A 13,065-nucleotide genomic window follows, 5' to 3' on the forward strand; every position below is an offset into this window, starting at 1 on the left:
CAACTGGTATTCAAAGGCATGCCTCCTCTGATGAATGCACAAATATTTGCAATTATTTGATATTTCAGCTAGCTGCTATCTTATTTCAGTGGCAATATTGGATGGACAGAGCAGCCTGTGAGCCATTTGCATGTGTTCATAGCTCTGCTCTGCCTGTTTTGGTAAAAATGTACAATTTTTTAAAATCTGCATTTAAATTCATATTTTTAACAGAATACAGAATTTAAAAAACATTTTCCTCCAAATAATATTTTAAAAAAACCCCTGAGAACCACATCTGAAGAATCCAACATCTGGATAACTATGTTTTGATCTTCACATTAGCTTGAGAGGTGCAAGTCAGATTGGATTGTATTGGAACTCACAAAGGTTGAATTCCTACAGGCATCACTACCTGTCAGCGGTCAATGTTTCTCTGATGGCTGTCAACAAATCCATATCTTACTTCCCCTCCCCACACTTTCTATCACTAAATGCAGCTTAGAGAAATATGCATTTAATTGCTCCTGCAGTAAATCATCACTGAGACCACCACTGTATCTCCAAGTTGTTTCCATTGGAATAATTTAGGATTGCAGGAACTGGGTTGATTCTTAGAGGGGAAATGCAACTAGTTCTGTCCTTTTTGCCCACTACAGGCCATGTATCGCTGTTAAATTGCTGTTCTAAATGCTCCCTGAGTTTCTGTTAACTAAGCCTATGTAAACTACAGTAATTGCCTGTGCAATACTGGTTTGCATGCATGTTTATGGGAGGTGGGGAAGAACTTTCTGACTTTTATGGTGCATGTTGTCATTCCATCATTTCCAATCCACTTATCTCTAACTCATCTTATCTCCATTAATTTTACCCACTTGAAATTTAAAAGGGGGGGGGGGAGCTCCCCACCTCCCATTTCTTCTATCATCTAACAAATGTAGGGGCATCAATGTGAAATAAAAGGAGAGAGAGAGAAGGGGGCAGAGCAACATTTGGAGTGAAGTGCACTGTCCCTGTTTGCTATGTAAAGTATGCCTCATTTCTTTGATCTTGAGTCATAATAATTCTAGGGAGTTATACTGTTTTCATATGCTTCAAAGCTGTGTCAAAGTTTTGCTGCTTTAGGGTACTTCTTTATTCTACCGGCTCTTGGGTACTGAGATGACAGGTCCTCGGCACTAGGTGCAGGCTTTTTCAAGTCATAGCCTTCAGCAAAACATCAAATTACCAAATACAGGCTAACACACTTCTACACAAATGCCTTTCCTGTAGATATATTATACCATATATATTAAATACTTTAGTGTTACACGGTACATTTTATGTGCAATAGAAAGTGATGGTTTGAGGTAGCCTTAGGGGGACTTCCCCCCTCCCCTTCTACAAGCCGAAAAAGCTAGTGTATACCATATCAAGTATGGTTTTTACAGGACTTTCTGCCCGAAGGCCTTTGTAAATAAGTAATGATCAACAGATTGGCTGTGGGTTTTTGAAAAGCATGCCTGTGTCAGCTTGCATGATGGGGGAAGAATTTTCAAAGTGGAACCTGCTTTCATTGCCTGCTGAAGAGGGACTAAGGGAGATTACTCATCCCAAGCTTGAGCTGTCTGCTCAGTAACACATCAGAATTGCTAAACATAGGTCAGGCAATGAGTGGGGAGCTTGCCAAAACTGAACTTGGTTTTGCTTCCTCCCCGGTCTTCTCCGCTGGACTCTAGTCATCTGTCCTTAGTGGCTGATCCCTGACCCTGTCCCTACACCCTGCGTCTTGTGCCCTTGACCAAGAGAAGCATCACTTGCGGGCTCCATGTTTACGAAGCCCCAAAGATGACAAATCAGAATATTGAAAAAGGCCGTTTTGCAAATTTGTATGAACCAGAAATATACTATTTATCTTAAACATCTGCAAATAAATTATTAGACTAACCCCAGCTGATTTTCTCTGCCTAGTTCATTGAGTTTATATGCAAAAGCCCCATGAGAAATTTAACTAGTCTTATCGAAACTTTTCCTAATCCCTATTGAAATATTGTATGCAAGTGTCTTATGAATGGGAGCTTCCAAATTTAGCTTGAATTTCATTTTAGGTTGGTAACTTTCAGGATTGACTAAAATCCACAATGGGAAATGATTCTAGTCTAATATGTGACCCTTTTTGGCTTCAGGAAACCTCTACAATCCATGCACTTAAGTGGAGGGGGGTTCTCAAACAGTAGCCCCACCCTGAAATGCCTCATGTCAAAGTGCTTTAGAAACTGACAGGACTTCAAAAGTTGTTTGTGATATGGCATGGAAGTCTGCCAATAAAACAGAAAAAAAATTGTTGAGAATCCCCCTGGTCATTTCACACAGCCTTGGGCACACCTAAAATAGTACTTGGGATCCTGACTGTGGAGATTTATATATGGAACAATTTGACTACCATAAAAATGGAACCACTTACGGTTACTGTATTTATTTATTTGGAAAGTTTCTATTTTTTCAGTTAATGAGACTATTACCAACCTCTTGACAGATTACTGATTTATCTTTACACCCATAAGCAGCTGTATACTTGGAGCACTCCCCCCTTTAATTCATTTAAAACTGATACATTGATAAGATTCACCAGTAAACGTACATTGGTGCATAGTGTGTTTTCTTCTGGGGAGGTCTTAAACTGGCTGTTAGGGAGGACTCTGCTCTTGAATAACAAAATTGAATGGAATCCCCTTTCCCTGTCTTAATTCATGGCATTCGTAGGATAGGGGCCCCATTCAAACGCAATGATCCAATAAACCGTGGAGCCAGCGTAGTGTCATGGTTAAAAGCATTTCCCTGGTAGCTGTTGCTGCTCTTCTGACTCTTCCTCAGAGCAGTTTACCTATAATATTTCTTTATTTTAAAATTCCAGGAAATATAAGGGGGTCAGATTGAATTACCTCTGGGGGCCCTGGAGTTTTAACTTGGAGTTTTTTGTCACTGTTTCTTGGGGAAATTACATTTCCTTTGTCTACTTGTGCTTGACCGATTCATTGCCTAGTGACATGCCAGGCACTGGAAGGAAGAGGGAAATCTCCTTTGCATTCCCTTTCCTTTCTTTCCACTCTGTTGCGGGCTGCTGCCACGGAGCAGCAGTCACATATATGAGGGTTGGCTGGAGGTGGTTTGTCATCTAACTGGGTAGGAGGGGAAATGAATGAAATTCTTCACCAGATCTGAGTAAAATCTAAGCTCCCTCTCACCCATTCTCTCTCTCTCTCCAACTCCTTCCTTTCCCCTTTAAATGAAGTATATGGAGACAGCACTGTGGGGAGACTCGGAGTACACAAGTAGAGCACCTGTGTGGTGTAGTGGTTAGGAGCGGTAGACTCGTAATCTGGTGAACTGGGTTCACGTCCCCACTCCTCCACATGCAGCTGCTGAGTGACCCTGGGCTAATCACACTTCTCTGAAGTCTCTCAGCCCCACTCATCTCACACAGTGTTTGTTGTTGGGGAGGAAGGGAAAGGAGATTGTTAGCCGCTTTGAGACTCGAGATATCAAATCCAAACTCCTCCTCCTCCAGAAGCTGCCATGCTTCTCTGGCAATACACAAGGACCCAAGACCCTGGGGCCCCAAAACTGGATTTCCTAAAACAAGATGGGCCATTCTGGTGGGTGGGTGGGGTGAGGGACCTGCCAGCTGGTGGCTGTTGATAAAAAGTAGGGGGAAATAATGTTTAAAGCAGTAGGGGGGAGGTCCACCATGGCACTCAGTTCTTCCACACAACATGGAAGAGTCATGGAAGTGAGCCTGAGGATCATCTAGTCCAACTCCCTGCACTGCAGGAATATGCAGCTGTCCCTTACGGGAACTGAACCTGCAACCTTGGCATTATCAGCACCACGCTCTAACCAACTGAGCTATCCATAATGAAAGAGGAAAGAGATGTTGTCAAAGTCATTCAGTTCCAACTTTAGGCAATAAATAAACAGTTACAGACATATAACACAGTTGACATGCAAAGCGTTAAATTTTTTTATTAATGAGCACAAAACAGTGGTAGAACATAAACTGCAATAGATCTGTGGTGTTGATCTGTAGTTAGCATCACCGCCAGAAGAGGTTTAGGTCTCATTCAGGGAGCCTGAAGTCTAAACCTGTGTTAGAAATCTTGAAATAATGTAGGGTTTGTACATAGAAGATATTAATATTTCCTTGGATCCCAGTGGAGGGCTGGAAATAAATGTCACATGCCATTACTGACAATAATATCCCACCAAATCAATTTGTGTAGTAGACGAAAGAAATGCATTGATTAATGGGGTAATTTTTGTAGCAATTGTATGGTTGTATTTAATGTGACCCCTATTGTATGTGACCGAAAAGAAACTGGGGGCAACTTAAGCAAAACAGTGGAACCTACCAGACCCAGACAAGGTGTGTAAACAGTTGCTGGCGACATAATCCAACTTCTCATGCATAAAGCCCATTTAACTGAATGGGGTTTTTATTGGAGCACGTTTTGTTCTTGTGTTATATCCTATTTGTTGCAACTGGGCTTGCACTGGGGGAAATTCCTGGTGGACTGCGCCTCTAGTCCTCAGTGCTTCAGTTGCTGCAGTTTCATGAGTCTGGTGTACACAGGAAATGTCAGACCTGCTGAGACAATGCCTCTTAATGCAGAAGCAAATAGCATGTGACAGGGCCCAAGGGCCTGAAGAGAAAACAAATAGTTTGTCCCTGTCCACTCCAAACTGAATGGTATACTTGACATTGGCCTCTAGACAAGCAGCATTCTCAGCAAAGGGTCATTCTCATTAGTGTCCCTGATCACACACCAGAATCACAGAGGCTCTGGGTCTGCTGGGTTTCCAGTTTGTTGCCAAGGAGAATTTCATAACCCTCAGGATTTTCCTTGGTTTTTCTAACCCCCACCCCCGCACCCCACCACTGCCTTCACTCCCTGCCAACCGAACTAGGAGACACTAAACTTGCTCAGAGATTGCCAAGGTCCAGCAAAGTGACTGCGAAAAGGACAGCGCTTCTGCATTGTTTGTGAAAATATAATGAGACAGGCTTATGAATAAATATAAAACACAGCCACAATGTGTATATTTAAATGATGCTCCCCCATGTTAGACTAGTTGTAGTTTGTTGGATGAGGACTACTAGACGTTCCCCCCTTTTCAGACGCATGCTATATTCTGTTCAGTCAATGCAGTGCTGAATTGCATCTTTCTCTTTCTGACACATAATGCTCTAAGCCAGTTTCCCAAACTTGGGTCTCCAGCTGTTTTTGAACTACAGCTCCCATCAGCACTAGCTAGCAGGACCAGTGCTCAGGGATAATGGGAATTGTAGTCCAGAAACATCTGGAGATCCAAGTTTGGGAAACCATACTCTAAGATGTTCTTAATCTATGGGATTGGGAAGGATTAGGCACATTAGTGAGCAGGATTTATTGCTTATTTAAACCAAAGCTTTGCTTCAAGTTGATGACATACGTTTTGGACATGCATCATTTCACGACACAGTAATTCAGTTTTGAATCATTTTGCAACACACAGTAATTCAGTTTTACTAGCAAACCAGAGGTTAAACGAACCCCTTTCCAGCCCTAGGAGCGTGGGGAGCATTCATGTAACACACCTACACACTGCAGCCACCACACTAACGTGTCATGATGCACAGTTTGGAAAGCTCTGGTTTAAATGGACGCCATCCCAGGGGCTCAGGGCTGCTAACGGTATTGTTACAAGAGATAGTATGGTGTAGTGGTTAAAGCAGGCATCCCCAAGCTTGGCCCTCCAGCTGTTTTTGGACTACAACTCCCAGCATCCCTAGCTAACAGGACCAGTGGTCAGGTATGATGGGAATTGTAGTCCAAAAAAGAGCTGGAGGGCCAAGTTTGGGGCTGCCTGGGTTAAAGTGTTGGACTAGGACTTGGGAGACCAGGGTTCAAATCCCCACTCAGCCATGAAGCACATTGGGTGACTTTAGGCCAGCCACTATCTTACAGCTTAACCTATCTCACATGATTGCTGTGATGATGAAGTGGGGAGAGGATAAACAATGTACTCAACCGTAAGCTTCTTGGAGAAAAGCTGGGATGTATAAGTAATAAAGAAAATAATTAACTATTCCATATCCCTCTTTGTATCTGGCCACAGTTTGTTTGAATAAAAACTTAGGCCACCACTTCTGGGATATACACAAGCTTGTCTCCAGGGAAACAGAAATACAAAGGAAAGGGGCAGCCATCAAGGATCCCAAGTGATGAGAAAAATAAGTCAATTGCCACATGCTGATAATGCTCTGATCGCATAAAATCCCAGCTACCTCATTCATATACACTTCACTGCTATCATAATTATTATGTTACACTTGTCTATTATTATTATTATTATTATTATTATTATTATTACTATTATTAAATTAAATTTTACAACCATGTAAAAAATAAAGAGAAACTCCCATAGATCTCTTACTTGCACTATTATAACCCTACATCTGCAGGTCTTACAATCAAGCACAAAGTCTGCCATGTATGCAGAGTAAATCTGGATGCTTCCAAATTCATCCCGTTTTTAAACTTCCAGCAGCACCATGATATTTGTTTTTAGAATATCCCAATAAAAAATACATTCAGCTATTGTATGAAATAGGTATCTGAGCTAATCCTTCCTTTCCGTGCAAAGCAAACACCGATAGACAAACTAAACTCTTCAAACATTGATCTCCCAGACAAGAGGCTCTCATAATTTTTTATTCGTCCCTGCCTCTTGACGATGGCTTTGGTCATTTAATGCAATATGGGAGTACTTAGCAGTAGAGGATGAAGGCTGTGGAGAAGCAATGTGTCCTATTAAGCCTCTGCCAGCTACCCAGAAACTATGATTACTAGAAGCATCAGTGGTTACAGTGCGGGGTATACAAAACAAGCCCCACCCTCCATGGAACGATATATCATCCCAAAGTTTGGATGCAAATTTCCATAGGATAAGTCAAAGTCATAATACCATAGGATTATCCTTTGGTTCTAGGCTGGATATTGCTAACATACTCACCTAATTTGGACATGATAGCTATTATGGTTTAATATTACCTGACTGAGCTTTGCAGTCATGCACTTCCCTCTCGTCTTGCACGACTATGAGAAGAAGACAGAAAACTTTGACTTCTGTTGTTAATTAACTATAGCTTAATGTTATGTCAACCCCAAACTGTGCTTAGTTTTAACCACAGTGTGTTGAAACACGCCCACTTCAAACCATGGTTTCTGAAGCAGGCTTATTTTCAATAAACCATAGTTAAGATGAACCACAGTTTAGGGTTTGGGCATAACCATAAGCTCTGGTTGATAGACAGTGAAACTGGCAGCTTCCAGTCTCCTCAGGGCCATGCCACAGGAGGAGAGGGGAGTAGGAAGTATACAACCCTAAAGCTCATTCAAATATCACTGAGCCATACTTTAACATTATGTCTGATCCAGGCCAATTTGAGCAGCTGAACACTTTTCAGTTCTCATTGTCATATATGGGATTTAAATCCAGGTAAGCATGGATTGCAGCCTTATAGGGATTAGGTTAAGATTCTTAATAGCTAGTTGCCAACTACATTTGCAGATAACTGCCATTACAATTGTTATCTTTTACTTAGTACTTTTAACATGCAAATTACTTGATGGTATTTCCTGTTTTAAAGAGTGGAGATCAATGGAGAGAGATAGTGGGTTGTTTAAGAGATAACATGAAACAATTGTAGTTCAGACTCTCAGCTGCAATTTGTGTTCCAGGCATACAGGCAAACCATGGTTTGTGTGGTTTCTGTCTTTTCTCATGTTCCTTGAAAATCCCCAAATGCTTTCCCAAATTGTGGCTTCCAAAGGAGGAGCAACATCCCAAACCATGGTTTGTCTGTTTGGATGTAATGCTGGCTGGCTTTTCTCCAAGGTTAACAAAGGCTGGATTATGTAAACTGGGATTCCATTTAGAGTAAAATACGAATTTTAATTTTTTCCAGATAGAACATCAAATAGTCGGGCAACTAGAAGACCCTTTCACTGAATAATGATTCTTAGGCACTCCGTTGTACAAATTGTTCTTGCTGGGTGTTAGGTACCCCCTCCCCATGCCAAATTACCTAAATTCTGAAAACAGCAGAGGATAAAAGAAAATGGAGAGGGGCTAAAGGTTGAGTAAACTCATGACATCCTCTTAGAATCCTCATATAAAATGTTCCAAGTGGGAGCCATGAGAATAATCTTACTTATGTCGGAAACCTTGCTAACCAAATGCAGGCTGCACTTAAGATACCATAATGTTTCAGATACAATGTACTCAGGTTTGAAACACAAATATAAAACCGAATCAAAACCCTGTTAGGTGCAGCAGATAGTTGAGCAGAAATCTGGGGGAATAGTCCACGCACGGCACATTCAATCTTTTTAGGACTTGAATGAAAAGACTCTCATTTGGTGATCCACTCATGGCAGTTGTCTGGGGCTAAACTCTGAACATCAGAGCGGGATGAGAAAGGTACATTTCTTTACTCATCACTGAGACCTTTTTTTTGCTTGACAGAGCTGCTTTCACATGTGCTCTGAATCCTTGGAAATTTCATTGCTGATTAAGCTTGTGAAAGTAAAGGTCAGCCAGAAAGTGTCATTAGTGCGACACACACTCACACACAGGGGCTACAAATTCTCATTACAACTTAATGCCATTGGTGCAGACTGGAGAGGGTCACGGGCGCTGGCTAATGCTAGCTGACAAATGTTGGGTGTATTAGTCACAAAACATTTGCCAAGTTCCATCAGAGCGGCGTGACAACCTCTGCAGCCAGTCCCAGCGAGCTGCCGCAGTAGTCGGTGGAGTTTGCCTGTGACAAGCCGTCAGTCTTGGCTTGGTGGAGCTTTGGAGCGCCAGTCAAAGCAGTCAGGGAAGATTGAAGTGACAGAGACCCACTGAGCAAATAGCGAAACATGCAGCACATTATGAAATATTCAGCTGGGGTGTAAAACCTCTAAACGCTTTTTCAATTATTAGCACCTGCATTCTCTGCCTACATCTAACACTAACAGCATGCTAATTGCCACAATTTGTTAGGGTGGCTGTAAGGGGAACCGTGAAAGGCAGGAGATGTTACTCGCTGCATTTAAACATGGTACATTTGCAAGGTGCCTGTTCCCATTTACACCTTTCCAAAATATCCCAAGCCAACCAAATCACTACATTGCTGCATGCAGACAGAAAGCTGCACATTTGTAGAGTCAATGTGTGTCCACCTGCTCCCACAGGACATACAGTCAATTACTCTCAGGGAGAGCAACTGCTGCTAAATATTTCCCATGCTAATAAGACACGGGCCTGTGCCATCTTCTTGTGTGGCAGAGAATGATGCACTACCTCTCCTGTACAAACCTAGCTACATCAGACAATAGCCATGCATGCATAGCCCTGTGACTATTATTTCCCTTTGAGGAAGAATCATGCTAAGCAGGTCCACCCAAATACCTTCCATGGACCCCTCACATCAAATAATTTCCTTTCTGTGTTCTATGAAGGAGGCATTCCTCTCCAGCATGAATTGCCTATCCATTATGCAGTGTAACAAAAACCCAAAGCAGCTTTGGAAGTGGGTTTTGAGCAGAGAAGCAGTGAGCTTGAGATGATAGTATTTTATCCTTTTCCTGCCTGCTCTTTTTCCTCTCTGGATTATCCCTGTGGAATATGAGGAGGAACAGTATCCAGTCATCCAATTTATGCAGTACTTGCCCCTCCAAAACTGGGGAAGGTAATCCTGTGAATTGGTTGAACATTCATACCATATAAAATGCTGCCTCCTTATTTCTCACAGCAAATAAAGAAGAATCCCTGGCTGTTTCACAAAACAAATTATTACAGAATAAATAAATAAGCCACTTTTTAGAACTACACCCTCACAAAGCAAAGTATAGAGGAGAGACAAGTTGCATTAGAAAAATGGGCATAGCATGATGTGCAGATTAAGATGGCGAATTTTTATAGAGAGACGAAGCCGTTGTGAAGAGGAAGGCTTTCAAGGCCTGCCTAAATGCTAGAGTTCAAAGGTCAAGACATAAGGCCATTGGAAGGGAGCTCCATAGTTTTGAGGCCACCACTAAAAGTCTGCCAGCCTAACAGATCTTAACAGCAGGCACTCAGGAAGGACCCGAGGTGGAACTTAGTGTATATGCAGGAGTATATGGGTGATGGCAGCCCTTTGGGTAACCTCGCCCCAAGCCATTTAGGGCTTCTAAGATTAAGACCAGCTCTTTGAATTGGGCCTGGAAATCTACTAGCAGCCAGTGCAACTTGTGCAAAATTGATGTTGTGTATTCAGGTTTTCTGGCTCCCAGCAGTACAGTGGTATCTCGGGTTACAGACGCTTCAGGTTACAGACTCCGCTAACCCAGAAATAGTACGTCGGGTTAAGAACTTTGCTTCAGGATGAGAACAGAAATCGTGTGGCAGCTGCACGGCGGCAGTGGGAGGCCCCATTAGCTAAAGTGGTACCTCAGGTTAAGAACAGTTTCAGGTTAAGAACGGACCTCCAAAACAAAAAGTTCTTAACCCGAGGTACCACTGTATTCATGCAGCTGCATTTTGCCCAGAGTGTAGCTTGAAGACCGTCTTCAGAGATAGCCCCATGTAAGCATGTTGCAGCAATATTGTTTGGAGGTAACCAAAGCACGAATAATCAAGTCATTGAAAGTTTTTAATCTGCTTGTCATATTAAGAGTTTTTCCCCAATAAGCAAAGCCAATATTGCCTATCGTTTATATTGAGTATGATCTTAGCGACTGTCTCTTGGTCTGTTATCCATATGTGAAATGGGAGCCTGGAGTGAATGAGGATTAAATGCAACTTTTGCATTCCAAAAGTGCTCTTAGTATGGTGATTATGAATCTCAATAACTATGATTATTGGGTAGTAGGGCTTTTTTTAGGTGATAATCAAAAGAAACCATGACATTTTACTTGCTAACTTGAATGGCTACAAATATTTTTATCCCATCTTTTCCCCATGAGAGTAGGATGCATAGGATTCGTAGATAGCCAAATACTAGTCAAATCCCACCCCTGCTTAGCATCAGAAAGATAAATATATACTTACAAAACTATTGGCTCATTTGGAAATATAGGAGATAGTTTCCGAGGTGAGGTTATTCTCTGTAGCAACTCCCAAAATGTGGAACTCCCTCCCTGTAGAGGTGCTTCAAGCATCCTCATTATATAGTCTTCATTAGATAATTTTTTTTACCCTGGTCTTTGACAGTTAATATTTGTGTCATTCATGTGGGATATATTGCCTGATGTACATTCTTTGGTTTGTTTTAAGCTGTGTTACTGGATTATAATATTGTATGGTTAAATGAGTATAACCCCCCCCCCCCCGGGACCTTGTGGTGAAGGGCAGATACAATAAATAAGTTAAAAAGCTCATGAATAAATAAATACTGGCACTTCAGTATACAAGAAAGGCATCAGCGTATAGGGTGGGATTCCCTTAATGAGTCCCATCAAGAGGAAGTCTGCACAAGGACTGTTGCCCGTGCTATGTGGTTACCCCCCTGTCCCTCCCCGCTCCTCCAATGCACCACCTGTACCCACAAAATTGGCCCAGTGGGCCAGGACAACCCTCAGAACAGCACACAGGGAGAAGTGTGGGGGAATCATTTTGTCTGGCAACCTGAAAAGCTTTTGTTGACAAAACACTCAACATAGCACAATGTTGGGAATGGCTAACTTTTGTGGCCGTTCACTCCATTCTTCCCTAATAGTAATAATTTATAATAATTTATTATTCATACCCTGCCCATCTGGCTGGGTTTCCCACTAATTCACTAGTTGTGAGAATCTCTAGGTGGAGGATAATAACAACAACTCCAAAGGGCTGGAACAACACAAACTCATTCGTATGTTGTCAGGCTCTATTAATACTGTCATTTTGCAAGTTGTGCATTTAGTATGAACTTGCTGAGAGTGGGGCTGAAGAGTGAAAGATACTCTTAAGAAGCAAGTGGGTGGTTGTTGTACAATAAAGTAGCTGTACAATAAAGTTTAGAAGACAAACACAATATGTATATAGTAGCTTAAGGCTGGATGGGAGAGCCTAGGGTAACCAGGGGTGAAGCTTGTGCAGCTTCAGATAACAATATAGGCATTTGCTAGCTATGTAGCAACTTAAAATATTTTTATTTAGGCAAGCCTATGTAGATCTTGATGTGTTTTAAGTTCTTTTATTGGCAATTGTTGATGTGTTTTTTAACTGAGTTTTTAAATGAGAACATTAATATCTCTTGTAACCTGCCTTAGAGGTTTTACAACAGTCAAGTGACATATAACTTTCCTTAAATATACTGTCCTACCAGAGGCTTTAATGCAGGCATAGGCAAACTCGGCCCTCCAGATGTTTTGGGACTACAATTCCCATCATCCTTGGCCACTGGTCAAGTTAGGGATGATGGGAGTTGTAGTCCCAAAATATCTGGAGGGCCGAGTTTGCCTATGTCTGCTTTAATGAAAGAAATCCCCAGCAGATCTTCAAGCAGAGACTGGCCGTCAATCTGTTGAGGATGTTCTAGATCTTGATTTCCTGCATAGAGCAGGGGAGTTGGAGTAGATCAGGCATCCCCAACCTGTGGCCCTCCAGATCTTTTGGCCCAACTCCCATGTTCCCTAGCTAACAGGACCAGTGGTCAGGGATGATGGGAATTGTAGTCCCAAACATCTGGAGGGCCGAAGGTTGGGGGTGCTTGGGCTAGATGATTGACTATCACCTCTCCAACTCTGATTCCATGAGCAAAACTAGACCTTTGACTCATAAAGTGTGAACTGCCACCCCAAATTTCAATGGCATAAGAACACTGGACCATCCTTTGATTTATGCCTGCTGTTTATTCAGGAACAAGTCTTGCTGAGTTGGAGCCACAACTCTTAATAGCTAATTGCCAGCAGAATTACAAAAGCACACTGTTGATTCCTTATCGTTTTGCATAGTAATTTCATTCACTGTTTTATGCAAATGAAATTGTGATAATCCCCCCCCCCCTCCATCACACTGCTGCATGCCACACCAATCTCCAAGCAGGTCCTTGCC

General features: G+C 42.1%; 1 protein-coding gene and 1 long non-coding RNA gene across 21 annotated transcripts in view; one reads left to right on the top strand and one right to left on the bottom strand.

The window, feature by feature from the left end:
• KCNMA1 (potassium calcium-activated channel subfamily M alpha 1) overlaps positions 1 to 13,065 on the top strand; it is a 561,760-nt gene that overhangs the window by 478,280 nt on the left and 70,415 nt on the right. The gene's annotated exons all lie outside the window — the stretch shown is intronic.
• LOC308478243 overlaps positions 1 to 13,065 on the bottom strand; it is a 205,995-nt gene that overhangs the window by 3,626 nt on the left and 189,304 nt on the right. Inside the window, exon 3 of one of the 6 annotated variants that reach the window (XR_013986936.1) lies at positions 3,783 to 4,101. The exons of 4 other annotated variants lie outside the window; for them this stretch is intronic. This is a non-coding gene — a long non-coding RNA (uncharacterized lncRNA). Of the gene's footprint in view, positions 1 to 3,782; positions 4,102 to 13,065 lie in introns of those variants that run through there. One more of the 6 variants, XR_013986937.1, reaches the window with a different exon arrangement.

The sequence above is a fragment of the Podarcis pityusensis genome (assembly GCF_964106645.2).
Source record: "Podarcis pityusensis genome assembly, chromosome: 5".
Lineage (NCBI taxonomy): Eukaryota > Metazoa > Chordata > Lepidosauria > Squamata > Lacertidae > Podarcis > Podarcis pityusensis.